This window comes from Balaenoptera ricei, chromosome X (genome assembly GCF_028023285.1).
Source record: "Balaenoptera ricei isolate mBalRic1 chromosome X, mBalRic1.hap2, whole genome shotgun sequence".
NCBI lineage: Eukaryota > Metazoa > Chordata > Mammalia > Artiodactyla > Balaenopteridae > Balaenoptera > Balaenoptera ricei.
Genome location: NC_082660.1, coordinates 74,946,913 through 74,960,638, shown reverse-complemented (window position 1 = coordinate 74,960,638; position 13,726 = coordinate 74,946,913). Strand labels below are relative to the sequence as shown.

The following is a 13,726-nucleotide window of genomic DNA, read 5'->3' as shown; positions in this document are numbered from 1 at the left end:
ATCTCCCAATTCCTCCCACCCCCCCTTTCCCCCTTGGTATCCATATATTTGTTCTCTATGCCTGTTTCTCTGTTTCTGCTTTGCAAATAGAATCATCTATACCATTTTTCTAGATTCCACTTATATGTGTTAATATACGATATTTGTTTTTCTCTTTCTGACTTAGTTCTCTCTGTATGATAGTCTCTAGGTCCATCCACGTCTCTACAAATGACCCAATTTTGTTCTTTTTTATGACTGAGTAATATTCCATTGTATATATGTACCATATCTTCTATCCATTCATCTGTTGATGGACATTTAGGTTGCTTCGATATCCTGGCTATTGTAAATAGTGCTGCTATGAACATTGGGGTGCATGTGTCTCTTTGAATTATGGTTTTCTCTGGGTATATGCCCAGTAATGGGATTGCTGGGTCATATGGTAGTTCTATTTTTAGTTTTTTAAGTAACCTCCATACTGTTTTCCATAGTGGCTGTATCAATTTACACTCCCACCAACAGTTCATGAGGGTTCCTTTTCTCCACACCGTCTCCAGTTTATTGTTTGTAGATTTTTTGATGATAGCCATAGTGACCAGTGTGAGGTGCTACCTCATTGTAGTTTTGATTTGCATTTCTCTAATGATTAATGATGTTGAGCATCCTTTCATGTGTTTGTTGGCCATCTGTATGTCTTCTTTGGAGAAATGTCTATTTAGGTCTTCTGCTTATTTTTGGATTGGGTTGTTTGTTTTTTCGGTATTGATTGAGCTGCATGAGGTGCTTGAAATTTTGGAGATTAATCATTTGTCAGTTGTTTCATTTGCAAATATTTTCTCCCATTCTGAGGGTTGTCTTTTCATCTCGTTTATGGTTTCCTTTGCTGTGCAAAAGCTTTTAAGTTTCATTAGGTGCCATTTGTTGATTTTTGTTTTTATTTCCATTTTCCTAGGAGGTGGGTCAAAAAGGATCTTGCTGTGAGTTATGTCATAGAGGGGATGCTATTTTAAATAGATTTGTCCCTGAAGACACATCTGAGGAGGTAAATTTTAGCAGACAATCTGAGTGGAGAAGTGTGCTATGTGGAGATCTGAGGAAAGAGTTTTCAAAGAAGGCACAAGTGTAACATCTATAAAGAGGGAACAGGCTTTCCAGAAAGAGGGGAGTGGGGTGGAGGCAAAGACCAGTGTAACATAGTGAACTAGGGCAGAAAAAAGTAGTGGAAAATAAGCCATAACAAGGATTTAGAATTTTATCATTAATCTAGTGGGAAGCATTTGGAGGGCTTTAAGCTGGGGAATGATATGATCTGATTCAACTTTGTAAAGAATATTTTAACTGATGTTAAGAATAAGTATCAATATTAAAGAAGGACAATAGAAGACGATAGGAAATCATGTAAGATGCTTTTGTATTGGTTTGAGCTAGAAGTGACTGGTGTAGTAGTAATGGTGGAAGTGAGGAGTGCTCATCTTTGGAGCATATTTTTGAAGGTACAGCGTACTGGTGGCTTGAATATGGAGTGTGAGGGGAAAGAAGAATGATCAATAGATGAATTTAATTACCTCTTTTTGTACTCTGGTTTCATATATGTCTTCTCTTGTCATTTGGGCTATAAATTTTTCAACGGTAGGGAAGCTGCCCTTCTTTTTCTCTCAGATCACCTCAGTTCAAGGTATGCAATAGGTACTTAATGAATATGTTAATCCATCATAGGTTGGTCATCTCTGAATTCTCCACTTTCACCCTTATCATTCCTTCTTTGAAACATCTCAACTTCAATTATTTATCTTTATTTATGTTCTTAACATCCTGATCTCAACCCAAGTCATCTAGAACCTGGATTACTACTACAATTATCTAACAGACCTCTCTCACTACAGCCTATCCCCAATCTGTTTCAAACTGCAAATTGATGACTGACCAACCACTTGAAAAATTTTCTTTCAGTCATTCATTCAAAAAGTGCTTACTGATTTGTCTACTTTGTGTCCAGGACTCTTCTAGATGCCAGGGATATAATAATAAAACAGACAGAAGAGCCCACCTTCATGGACCTTATATTTTCAATAACTAAAAATATAGAGTATGTTAGTAACAAGTGCTATAAGGAAATATTAAAAAGTGAAGGGGTATAGGTAGGTATAGGGAGTGTTGAGAGGATCACAATTTGAAATATGGTTACTGTGTAACCTCTTTAAATTTTAAAGAAGTTACTTTTTAATCTGCAAACCATAAATGCTGGAGAGGGTGTGGAGAAGAGGGAACCCTCTTTCACTGTTGGGAATGTAAGTTGATACAGCCACTATGGAGAACAGTATAGAGTTTCCTTAAAAAACTAAAAATAGAACTACCATACGACCCAGCAATCCCACTACTGGGCATATACCCTGAGAAAACCATAATTGAAAAAGAGTCATGTACCACAATGTTCATTGCAGCTCTATTTACAGTTGCCAGGACATGGAAGCAACCTACGTGTCCATCGACAGATGAATGGGTAAAGAAGATGTGGCACATACATACAATGGAATATTACTCGCCATAAAAAGAAATGAAATTGAGTTATTTGTAGTGAGGTGGATGGACCTAGAGTCTGTCATACAGAGTGAAGTAAGTCAGAAAGAGAAAAACAAATATCGTATGCTAACACATATATATATGGAATCTAAAAAAAAAAGAAAAAGAAAAAGGTTCTGAAGAACCTAGGGGCAGAACAGGAATAAAGACGCAGACGTAGAGAATGGACTTGAGGACACGGGGAGGGGGAAGGGTAAGCTGGGATGAAGTGAGAGAGTGGCATGGACTTATATATACACTACCAAATGTAAAATAGATAGCTAGTGGGAAGCAGTTGCATAGCACAGGGAGATCAGCTCGGTGCTTTGTGACCACCTGGAGGGGTGGGATAGGGAGGGAGGGAGGGAGGGAGAGGCAAGCGGGAAGAGATATGGGGATATATGTATGTGTAGAGCTGATTCACTTTGTTATAAAGCAGAAACTAACACAGCATTGTAAAGCAATTATACTCCAATAAAGATGTTTAAAGAAAAATTTTTTTAAAGATATAAGTGGTCTGCAAAAAGATCAGCTGTGCTGTTCTTTGGAATGGCATTCTTTCCTTCAGATGAATTCAGGAAAAGAATAAAAATTAGCTGGTCAGTGAATTAAATCCATAGGATTGATTACATAAACATGGGGTTTGTATGAAAATATATCCAAGAGGTTGTCTCTTGTAGCCATTTGACACTACAAACAGTTAGTTAAGACAAAAAAAATCAGCTAGAATATTTTTTTCTCATGTGGGAAAAACGTATCTGTTACTTGTTATTTAAGATATTTCCAATGGGTTGTATTTTCCTATTTGTCCTCTGGGGCATCAACAAGCCTATTTCCTCAGTATGTTAAGACTCTGTCAAAATAAAGGAGCAATTCTGGAAACATTAAAAAAAAAGTAAAGAAGTTACTTTTTAAAGAAGTTACGTAAAATTGATATATTTTAAAGAGGTTACATTTGAGGAGAGATGTGAATCAAGAGAGGAACTGAGTCCTACAAAGATCAGAGGGAACAATAGTGCAAGGGCCCTGATGTGGTCATGAATTTAATTTGTTTGAGAAATGGAGAAAAGGCTGGTGTGATTGGAAAGTGAGTTAGTGGCAGAGTGGCAGGAAATGAGGAGAGAGAGATGGGAAAAGCCATATCATTTAAGACCTCGGGGCTAATTTGTATTTTGTAGTATATGTGAATGGAAGCCGTTGAATAATCTGGAGCTGGGCATGATCTGACTTTTGTTTAAAAAAAAAAAACACTCAAGCTGCTCTAAAAATAATCGACTAGAGAGGTCTGATGTACCCTGCCCTAAGGCCTTTGGTGGCTTTTAATAAAATCAAAGTTCTCTGCCTACTTTCAAAGGCTTTTAGTATCAGTCTATCCTATCTCCCACTAGTCCTCAACATACACCCTGTATTCGTTAGGCTGATTTCATCATGGACCTCCTCACAGTTTATATATATATATATATATATATATATATATATATATATATATATATATATATATACTTTCCTACTTTTGCCCATTTCTTCCCCTTTAAGACAGTGTTTTCCATCCTCTCTTATCCACCATTCAAGAAACAGCTCAAATTTCAATTACAACATAGAATGTTTCCCAACTATCCTCACCTCACTGATGTTTTCAGTCATTAACGATGTAACTCTTATCTGTAGTTCATGACTACATGACTGAGCACATAATCATGTACTTTATTATATTGTGAAAGTTTAATGTGTGCTAGTCACATCTTCCGAATGATATTATAAGTTCTATAATAGCAGAGGACCAATGAATTCTACATCTCTCATGGCATCCAGCATATTTTGGAAGTGTATCAAGTGTGTTAACTGATGTAACATATGGCTTGAGGTTTTTTTTTCCTGTAATGGTGTAATGGTGATTACTCAAGTAACTTCCAGCAGAACAGATATTAAGGTTAGGTGAACAGAAGCAATAATTTAAATTTCTTCAGTGGCCAGAGTCAACTGGAGACATAAAACAGTACACTCACTCTTATCGACAAATTCTAAAGGCTCAATGGACACCTTCTTGATTTCAGTAACACTGAATATACATTTGTCAATTGACCACTGACCACAAAAAAACTATATTTCTGTATGTGATCATTTGATTTTGGCAGCGTGCAACGATTCTGCTGCACGCGAATCTCAAGTCGGAAGACCAGGCAGCACCTGCTCAAATGGCTGGCATATAACTACTATAGTCACAGGGATGCTGGGCGTTCACTTCTACTCAGGAAGGGAGAGGTACAGAGAGGCCTGGCTTTGGATGCAGCTGATATGTGCGGGGAAGAGGCAGCTCCACTGCAGGCAGCTATTTCTCCTTCCCCCTCCCCACTCTTGGGTTCTGGGCTGAGGCCAGGGACTGTCCGGAGCTGATCTCGGCTCCCATTGGCCGCTGTCTTTTGTGACGTCACGATCATGATGAGAATTGATGATCGGACACGCTGATTTCATTGTCTGAGGAGGCAGTGGAGACCCAGGAAAAATCTCGCTGAATACGCCTGCCCCAACCCTGGCTTGATCTGGGATCCTCTGATCCCTCCCGTCACTGCACCACGCCCGAGGTAAGCACCCAGCATGGGTAGGTGTGAAGGGCGAAGGAGGGCGAGCAAGGCACCGAGCTAATGCTCTGCCCAGTGGGGGGCACGGAGGTTCAGAGGCCTAAAGAGGCTGCCAACAAACTGGTGCGGCTTTGGGGGAGCCAACTGCCTCTACCCTCCGAGTGAAGCCTGGCGGCAGCGTGAGATTAAAAACGAGATGAGGATAGGGATACAGTAGACACTGGCAGAGAGCGAAGGACCTTGCTCGGAGAGAGTGCGACGTTTGGGACGCGCTTCTGGCCCCTGAGTAGGAGGAAGTGGCGCCTCTGCCTCCGAAGAAAGGAGGGGGAGTGAATTCTAACACTTCTAGATTTCACTGGACTGTGGATTTCTCACAGCCCTACTCAAACGCGCTGGAGGTGCTGCGCCTGCGCAATAACAACCTCTGCGGGGAGGTGGGGGTGGTAGGGCGGAGTTCGTGGCGAGGAGTATAGGCGTGGAGTTTGCGTTTGCGCATGCGCCTTTTCCGTTTCGCTGGAGGGGGTTGGGCTGAGGTCTGTCTGGGCAGAATATGCGAAGGGTTGGTAAGTTGGCCTTGTGATGTTTCAAGCGCTAGTTGATGGAAAGAATCTGCCAGTTACTTTGAATCTGGCCTAATGAGCATATGCAGCCCCAGAGTGGGCCTGAAAAATTTAAGAAGGCAAATTCTTAATCTACAGTTATCAGGTTTAGAATAATGGAAAGAACTCAGATAGGAGTTTGGAATAGAAATTACTGAGATGAGAAACCATTTGGAGAATAGAAACACTATTCAAGTGAGTCCAACTTTTAGTCTTCAAGGAACTCTGATTTGGCGTGCCGCTCAGTGATTTTTGAAACAAACTCTTTGGAGAGACTCAGAGTAAAAAATTTTCCTTTCTTGTCTTTTTTTTTTCCTTCTTGGAAAGGTTTCTTTTAAAGCTTTGGTCTCGGTTTCAGGTTTGGCGCTAAGTCCTTCCTTCTTCCTCTGTGTCTCTGTTAGAACCACCAAGGTCAAATCCTATTTTGAGAGATCCTGTACGACTCCCCTTTATTGGGAGGGGCTATATCACTCGGCAACCATGAGGAACATCCTGCCTGTCTGTCCTTGGTGGAGAAATTGTATAGTAGTGTTAATACTTCTGCTCCACTGTCTGATCATGAACTCCTATTTTACAGAGGAATCTGGATTTTTCTCCATTTCTCATAGTTAAGGGATTATCACGTCCTGGTGAGTTTTCCTTTGAAAGCCTCTCCTACCATTTTTCCCTTATTTTACAGTCTGAACTTTCATTACCACCCATCCAGTCATTCCAGGAGCCTCCTAGCCAGCCTTCTAATTCATCCTGTCAGACTAACGGCTTGATGACTTCCTTCATCAAGTCATTTTTCTTCACCAAAATATTATTGGCTTCTTATTTTCTATTGTTCCAAGCCCAGTTACACTTGGATTGCAAAGAGCTTTGTAATCTGACTTTATTATACCACAGGAACCTTATCTTAGTTTATTTCTCAGTGCACAACTCTCCCTAATGTCGCCACAAGAATCTACCTCCAGAACTTTGCTCCTTGTACCACTACCACTCCCTTCGCCTAAGATGCTCTCTCTTTGCCTATTCACGTCTTACTCACTTTGGAAGCTCAACTTAAGTTGCACCTCTCTGTAAGTACCTTCCAAGTCTAATCCAACCATTATTAAGCTCACCTTTTCTAGAACTCCTACATCAGTTCTTATATTTGTCACTTTCTTATAGCCTGCCTTATACTGTCTTCTTATTTTTTAATTTTATTGTGTGTGTGTATGTATGTGTGTGTTAGACTAGACTCCTCAACTGGATTTTAAACCTGTTCTTAAGAGTTGGGACCATGCCATCTACCATATACTTCTTTATCCAAAGCATCTGGATGACTATTTGAAATATCTACAGCTGTATATGGTCTTTGTTTTCCAATTTCTTGGGAAACAAAGTAATACAGTTATCAAAAGAACTGTATATATGTGAAAACTTATTCATCATTAGTCAAGCAAGGGACCCTCCAGTGACTGAATAAACCTCAATATGATTCAAAGAAAATGCAATACAGAAAAACAGACATCTCTATATATTGGGTAGCCTGCAAATATGTTCTGTCCTCATTAATAAGACCAAGGGAACTTTATCCCAGAAGTGGTTCTGTCTGTAATTTTCTCAGTTTGAAAAATACTAAGACATTTTCCATTGTCTATATTTCTCTTTGATAACATTTCATTATGCATCTTCTCTTAAATCCAGTAATTATTCACTCTTTTTATTGCAGGATGTCTTGCATTTGCTGCTTTACATTGACTGTCACTGATAGTTTTCATCTTGAATCAGAGCTAATCATTGTGATGGCTGCCATAATTGCTATTTTATAATATATCAGTTGTCACTTCCCTACCCCTTGGGCTTCAAACTGCATTGTTGCATGGAGCTCAGTTTTATTTGAAAGAAAGTGATTGTGGTTTAATACAGAGGCTTTCTACAGATTTCACTTGGACTGCTGCTTCACTCTGAGGCACCATCCCAATATTACATCAAGGTTTGAGGTTTAGGAAAATGGATGAAAAGCAGTCCAAAGGGGTTTTACATTCTGTAAATTTGAAAACTATTGTCATAGACTATTGTAAGTATACTATGAATATTTTAAAAATATATATTTAATTAATTCTGCTTTTAAAATTGTATTCCCAGAGGGAATTATATTTTTATGTAGTGTAATCCCCAACAAGGTAAAAATATTTGAATTGTTGATTTTGATTTTACAGTGGAATCAGTTAGCTAAACATGAAATTGGTGGTGTCTTATACTTGCACTGAGTACACTATATCTAGGCATAGTGATTTGGAAGTAAACAGTGAAAATTCTAGAGAGATATATTCTGCATACAAAGGGGACTGGAGAGGTTGGTATATTCAGAAACTGTCACTGACACCCTGAGACCTTTCTAGCCTGCATAAAATTTCACGACAATAAACTGAAACTTGTCTGTGCCAATGGAATCATCCTTGTGCCAACTAGTAGCAAAATTGCCTGGATTAACCAGAAATCTAGGTACATGGGAACTGAACAACTGACATCATTATATTGTCAATCAAATGCTATACTTTACATCTGACATCTGTAAAGAAATCTACAACAGCAGAGCTGTCTTACCCTCTTGATCTCCTGTTGTTTTACATGAGACTTATGTCCAATTGGGTTGATCCTTAGAATCTTTAAATGTGTTATTTGTTAGAGTGGCAAAAATTGAGGAAAACATTTTCTTAGCTTTTCTTCCCTTGGGGCTGGGGGAAGTTTATTTTATGGTTCTTAAAACAGCCATGGACACATGTGACTTACATGCCCTGGGTAGGCACTTTTCTCAGGTAAACAAGCATGGTGCTTGTCCAGGGTCATACAAGTAGTAAGTGGCAGAGCCAGTACTTCAAAGCAAGTGTCATTCTAGAGGTTTCATTCTTAACTACTAGGTTATAGGTTGGAGAGCTAGAGTGAGGCCCTTCTTCATTTGTTTTCAAAAATTGTGTTTGTGTGTGTGTAAAATTTCTCCCTGACTTACTCTCTTTATGAGTCTGTAATGCCTGTGACATTTTCCTTTCTCTCTCAGTGGAAATGAAAATTTTTAACAGATAGGATGACTTTTAAGAGAAAGGGATCCTTGTTTTGACTCCAGTGGCTTCGGTGGCAGAAGGCATGTAGACCCATACACTATTTTTTCTATTGTCAAGTACCAAGCAATGGTGAAAGCGTTTCTTCATTGGGTTTTGTGAAAGGATAGATCATAAGTTTTCTCCAACACTAATATATTGCTTTAATATATTTCTTTATATATTATACTTTCTTACTTGGTTAGCTTGGTCTACCTGCAGTGTGCTTCATGGATGAAATGGCTATGCCATTTAGGAAAGTAATTATCCCAGACCCATTCTCCAAATAGCTTTGCCCTTTCATAGACCAATCGTTTATTGTGTTGAAATCTCCTCAACAGAGAAACAACCGGAAGAGATCTGAGGAATTGTGAGATGTGGAAGAAGAAATATATTCTACATTAATGGGAAGTATTACATTAGGTATAGAATGCTCAGCCTTTACTCATCCCCACTATTCTAAGACAACATGAAGTTATTTTTGAATATGTATGTAAGTTATTAAAATAATCAGTCAAGCATTTTAATTAGAACCTAGAGGCTCACTTTTATCACCAATGAATGCTTAAGAGATGCTAAAGGTGGTGTTTTTTTTTTTTCCTTTTCCCAACTAGTACTTAATGTAGAGAGAGACTACTTTTGAACTCAGTATTGGTTGTGATTTGGAGCCAGTTTACTTATCTGGTAGGGTTTGGTGCATCTGTGTCTATTAAATCCTTGCAATTCAAAGTGTGTTCCATGGAGTAGCAGTATGGGCATCACTTGGGGACGTCTTAGAAACTGCAGAATCTCTGGCTCCACCCAAGACCTACTGAATCAGAATCTGCATTTTAATGAGATCCCTGGGTGATTCATATGCACATAAGTGTCTGAGAAACACTGATACAAAGTGAAATATGAATTCCTGTACAACTTAAACATTTTAAGAGCTGGTAGTTATAGAAAGCTCTGAATTTCCTTTTGTCCATTTTCACATGTGTAAAGTAATATGTAATCAAAGTATTATCTGGCTAATATACATCAGTTTTGCTCCATTCTGGAGTCAACATTGTCTCTTTGAGAAGATAGCTACGCCTGTGTGATGGGTAAAATTGTTAAGAGTGACTGAACCTACTTATTTTGTTGATAATAATGACCTTACCATTAAAATGATATTTATCCTAATTACTTGACATGTCAACAGTGTTACAGAAGAGTATAGATTTACTGGGGTCACTGTTGCTAATACCTTCAAGAGGAACTGTATTAGTTTTCTATATGCTACTGTAATAAATTACCACAAACACATGGCTTTAAACAACACATGTATTATCTTACAGTTCTTGTGGTTAGAGGTCTGAAACAGGTCTCACAGGGTGAAAATCAAAGTGTCGTCAGGGCTTTCCTTTCTGGAAGCTCTAGGGAAGAATCTGTTTCCTTATCTTTTCTAGCTTCTAGAGGCTATCCACATTCCTTGGCATGTGGCCCTCTTTCATCTTCAAAGTCAGCAATGTTTAATCACATCTTTCATATTGCATCACTGTGACACTTACTCTTTGCCTCCATCTTCCACATTTAAAGATAATTGTGATTACACTGGGCCCACTAAAATAATCTAGGATAATCTCTTTATTTTAAGGTCAACTGATTAGCAACCTTAATTCCTCCTGCAACCTTCATTCACTTTTCCCATGGAGTCTAACATATTCACAGGTTCCAGGAATGAGGATATAGATACCTCGGGGTGTAGCGGGGTAAGGGTCGGCACAGGAATTGATGGCCTTTTTGACTGATAAAGGAAGCCAGCCTCTAATCTTGTTATTGGGATAAGTAATCGGTCAGTGTTCAGGGAGAATGCCATCTAAATATGAAGATGGCCATTTACAAGAGAGGCCTACAACCCATCCTTCCCTCATTGTCCTCAGAAGGAACCAACCCTACCAACACCTTGATCTCAGACTTCTAGTCTTTAGAACTGCAAGACAATAAATTTCTGTTTAAGCCACCATGTTTTTGGTACTTTGTTATAGCAGCTCTAGCAAACTAATATAGTCAGGGTAGTCCTTTAGTTGATATTTAAGTTAATCCTCAAAAGCACTTATTTATTAAGTTTGTGTTCTTTAATATTCTAGGTGTTGGATAAAGTGAATTAGGCATCAAAGAGTTTATAATACACATTAGACATTTTTCGTAAAACAAGTTTGAAATACATCACATCTCTGGCCCTCAGTTTATTCAACCGTGAAATGAGGGCATGATCTTCATAATACCTAAGGATATCTCTAGCTTTAAAATTCTATGATTCTATTTATTAATTAAATTTTAAGAAGTTATTAAATCCATATATTAATAAAAAGTATTAAGTGCAGACAAAATTGTGTTAATGTTCTCTTCAGGAAACAGTATTTTAATAACTACCATCCCTGCCATTCATCACCCACTTCCTAACCTTCAACTTTAAAGAGAAGTAATAAAGATATTATTGAGAAACACCTTTGTTCTTTTGACTCTCTAGACTCCTTTGAAATTGGTTTAAGACTTAGGTTCAGAACACAGTAAATTATTAGCTCTCTATATGCAAATATATGCTTAATAAATAAAATTTTAAGTGACTAAATTAAAATATCTGTGGTAATTCACTTATATATTGGCTGCTTTTGAGAGCAGTGACTTGGAGAGGAGAGGGTTATTTTGCAAAAAGTTTTGCTCCGACTTCTCACTACTGCAAAGTATATTGAAGCAATATGTGTTCTGACAATTCACAAGTGAAGCTATAGTTTCTAAATAGCCTTGAGAATATTTTTGCAAATGGTTATCTGGTTACCTGAATTAAATATTAGTGGTAAAATAACAATTGCTGAATATGGTCATGATTAAACCTTGGATAGTATAGTCCATGTGTTCAGATCTAGTCTGATTAACACCAATGAATAGCATTGTGATGAAATACACAGAAGCACATTTGTTATGTAACAATCTCTCCTTTTGTGCCTCATATCCAAGTGAAAAACATGACTAGGCAGGAGAAATGCAGTGCTGACAAAAACATTAGGGGGTCACTGTTTATCCCACTCTTCAAACATATACACGTCTCTGATTTGGTAATAACGTATGTTTTCTATCTTAATGTCATAGGCTTAACATAGGGCGGTGTCTCTAAAAATTGAGGTCTGCAGACCCCTAGGGGTCCAAGGACGTGTTCTCAGAGGTCTGCAAGTTTTATGAAAATTTTTAAATTTGAGGGTTTTATTTCACTGATAATCTTGAAAAGAAAACCCCACAATCTGCATGTGTTCACTTACACACAGAGACTTTCCACCAGGTATAATGATAAAACTTCTCTTTTATAGTCATAAGGCACAATTAAAATACATTTGATGGAATGAATTGAGTACCTTAAGGCAGAGTTCCTCAGACAGAGACCCAAAGGTGGATTTGGACAATATAGGAAAGATTTTGTTTGTGATTTTGTTTTCCTCTTTTAAAGGAAGAAGAAAGAAAAGACTTTACCTGTGACTATCAGATTTTAGTTGCACTCCATGAGGCTTTTAAACCATTAAGCAGTACTTAGTCTATTAAAATTATTTGTAGGGATAAATTTATGCTTCCACTATTTGATGAATTAGATATGTGTGTGTGTTGGTTCAACACTATACATGTGTGTAATTATATACTGTTACCTACTTACCACCAGATGGGGTGCTTTGAGAAATCTTCCTCCAACTCCCAAAGAACAGATGTATACTATTTCCCCCAAAGTTTTTGCAATAAAATCAGGAATGGAAAGTGTGAGAGTCAAACAGTCCATCTCTTTGCTTCTAGGTAAAACTACCCTTAAATATTAACATATAGTATGTAAATCTGACTCATAAAACACCAAAAGAATATCTAGTTTAGGTGAATAAATATGGCTTTAACATTTTAAAAACAAATTTTAGTTACCAATGGAAATTCTTGCTGGGAGTGAGAGAAGAGGTAGGATAGAGTAGGAGAGAGTTGTGTGGATGATAGAAAAAAGTTAAGAGAGAACTAATAAGGATAAATTCACAGTATGGTGAAGTTAAAGAGACATATATATTATTTTGATATAATGAGTAATTTATTAACAATCACTTTTGCAATGTGCAGCTATGAGAAATTTTATAGAGCTACCCTCAATAGTAAATTAAAATGCAACCTATATTTAAAGGTATTAGAATGTTAATTGCAAGATGTTAGGGGTCAGTGCTTATGGCAGTGGAATCACTATCATGAACTAGTGAAAGATAGAAATTATTTACTTGCACGATTTGCTTGAGGCTAGAAATGTAAAAAGAAATAGAATTTAGTCACAAATATATATGGATCAAGGTAGTATTTAACTCATCAGGAGATGCTATATATCACTGGTCATTAATTGTCATTTTTTCTGTTTGAGTGTATGCATGTGGGATTGTATGAAAGCAGAGCTAAAGACAACAGGAAATCAATTATCCGATTGAGGTCCTGTTTATGCTTCTGTTGTCCAACTGATTATCTGTTTGAAATTGATCTTTCTTATTTTGTTATGAGTTTTGACATCTGAGTGTATGATAAGGTATTTGTAGTTTAAATGTATTTTATTATTTTAACATTGCCACTTTGTGATAAAAGCAAGTGTCACTAAAAGCTAACAAATTATTATAATTGATGAAAAAATCTGAGATTAGTATATCTACTTGCCAGTGATTGTTTTTGAACAAACATTCATCATCTTTGAATTTAGACATTAGACATGTGGCTATAGAGATATATGTCACTGTAGATATATCTTTTCATCTATTTATATGGAAAATTTATACATAATATTATCTTGGAATTTATGCCCATGTCATTATGAATATATATTTAGCTTTTGTGTAGCTGGAAAATATGAACATTGATTATATAGAATTCTTAAGTGTTTTTTAAAGTGAGGTCAGTGTACAATTTCTTTGTGCCCTGA

At 37.4% G+C, this 13,726-nt stretch overlaps 1 protein-coding gene across 1 annotated transcript in view; it reads left to right on the top strand.

Annotated features, from left to right (window-relative positions):
* The first annotated feature begins 5,073 nt into the window (after positions 1–5,073).
* HDX (highly divergent homeobox) overlaps positions 5,074–13,726 on the top strand; it is a 158,891-nt gene continuing 150,238 nt past the window's right edge. Inside the window, exon 1 of the mRNA XM_059910977.1 lies at positions 5,074–5,123. The gene's annotated coding sequence lies outside the window, so the exon portion shown is untranslated. The remainder of the gene's footprint in view (positions 5,124–13,726) is intronic.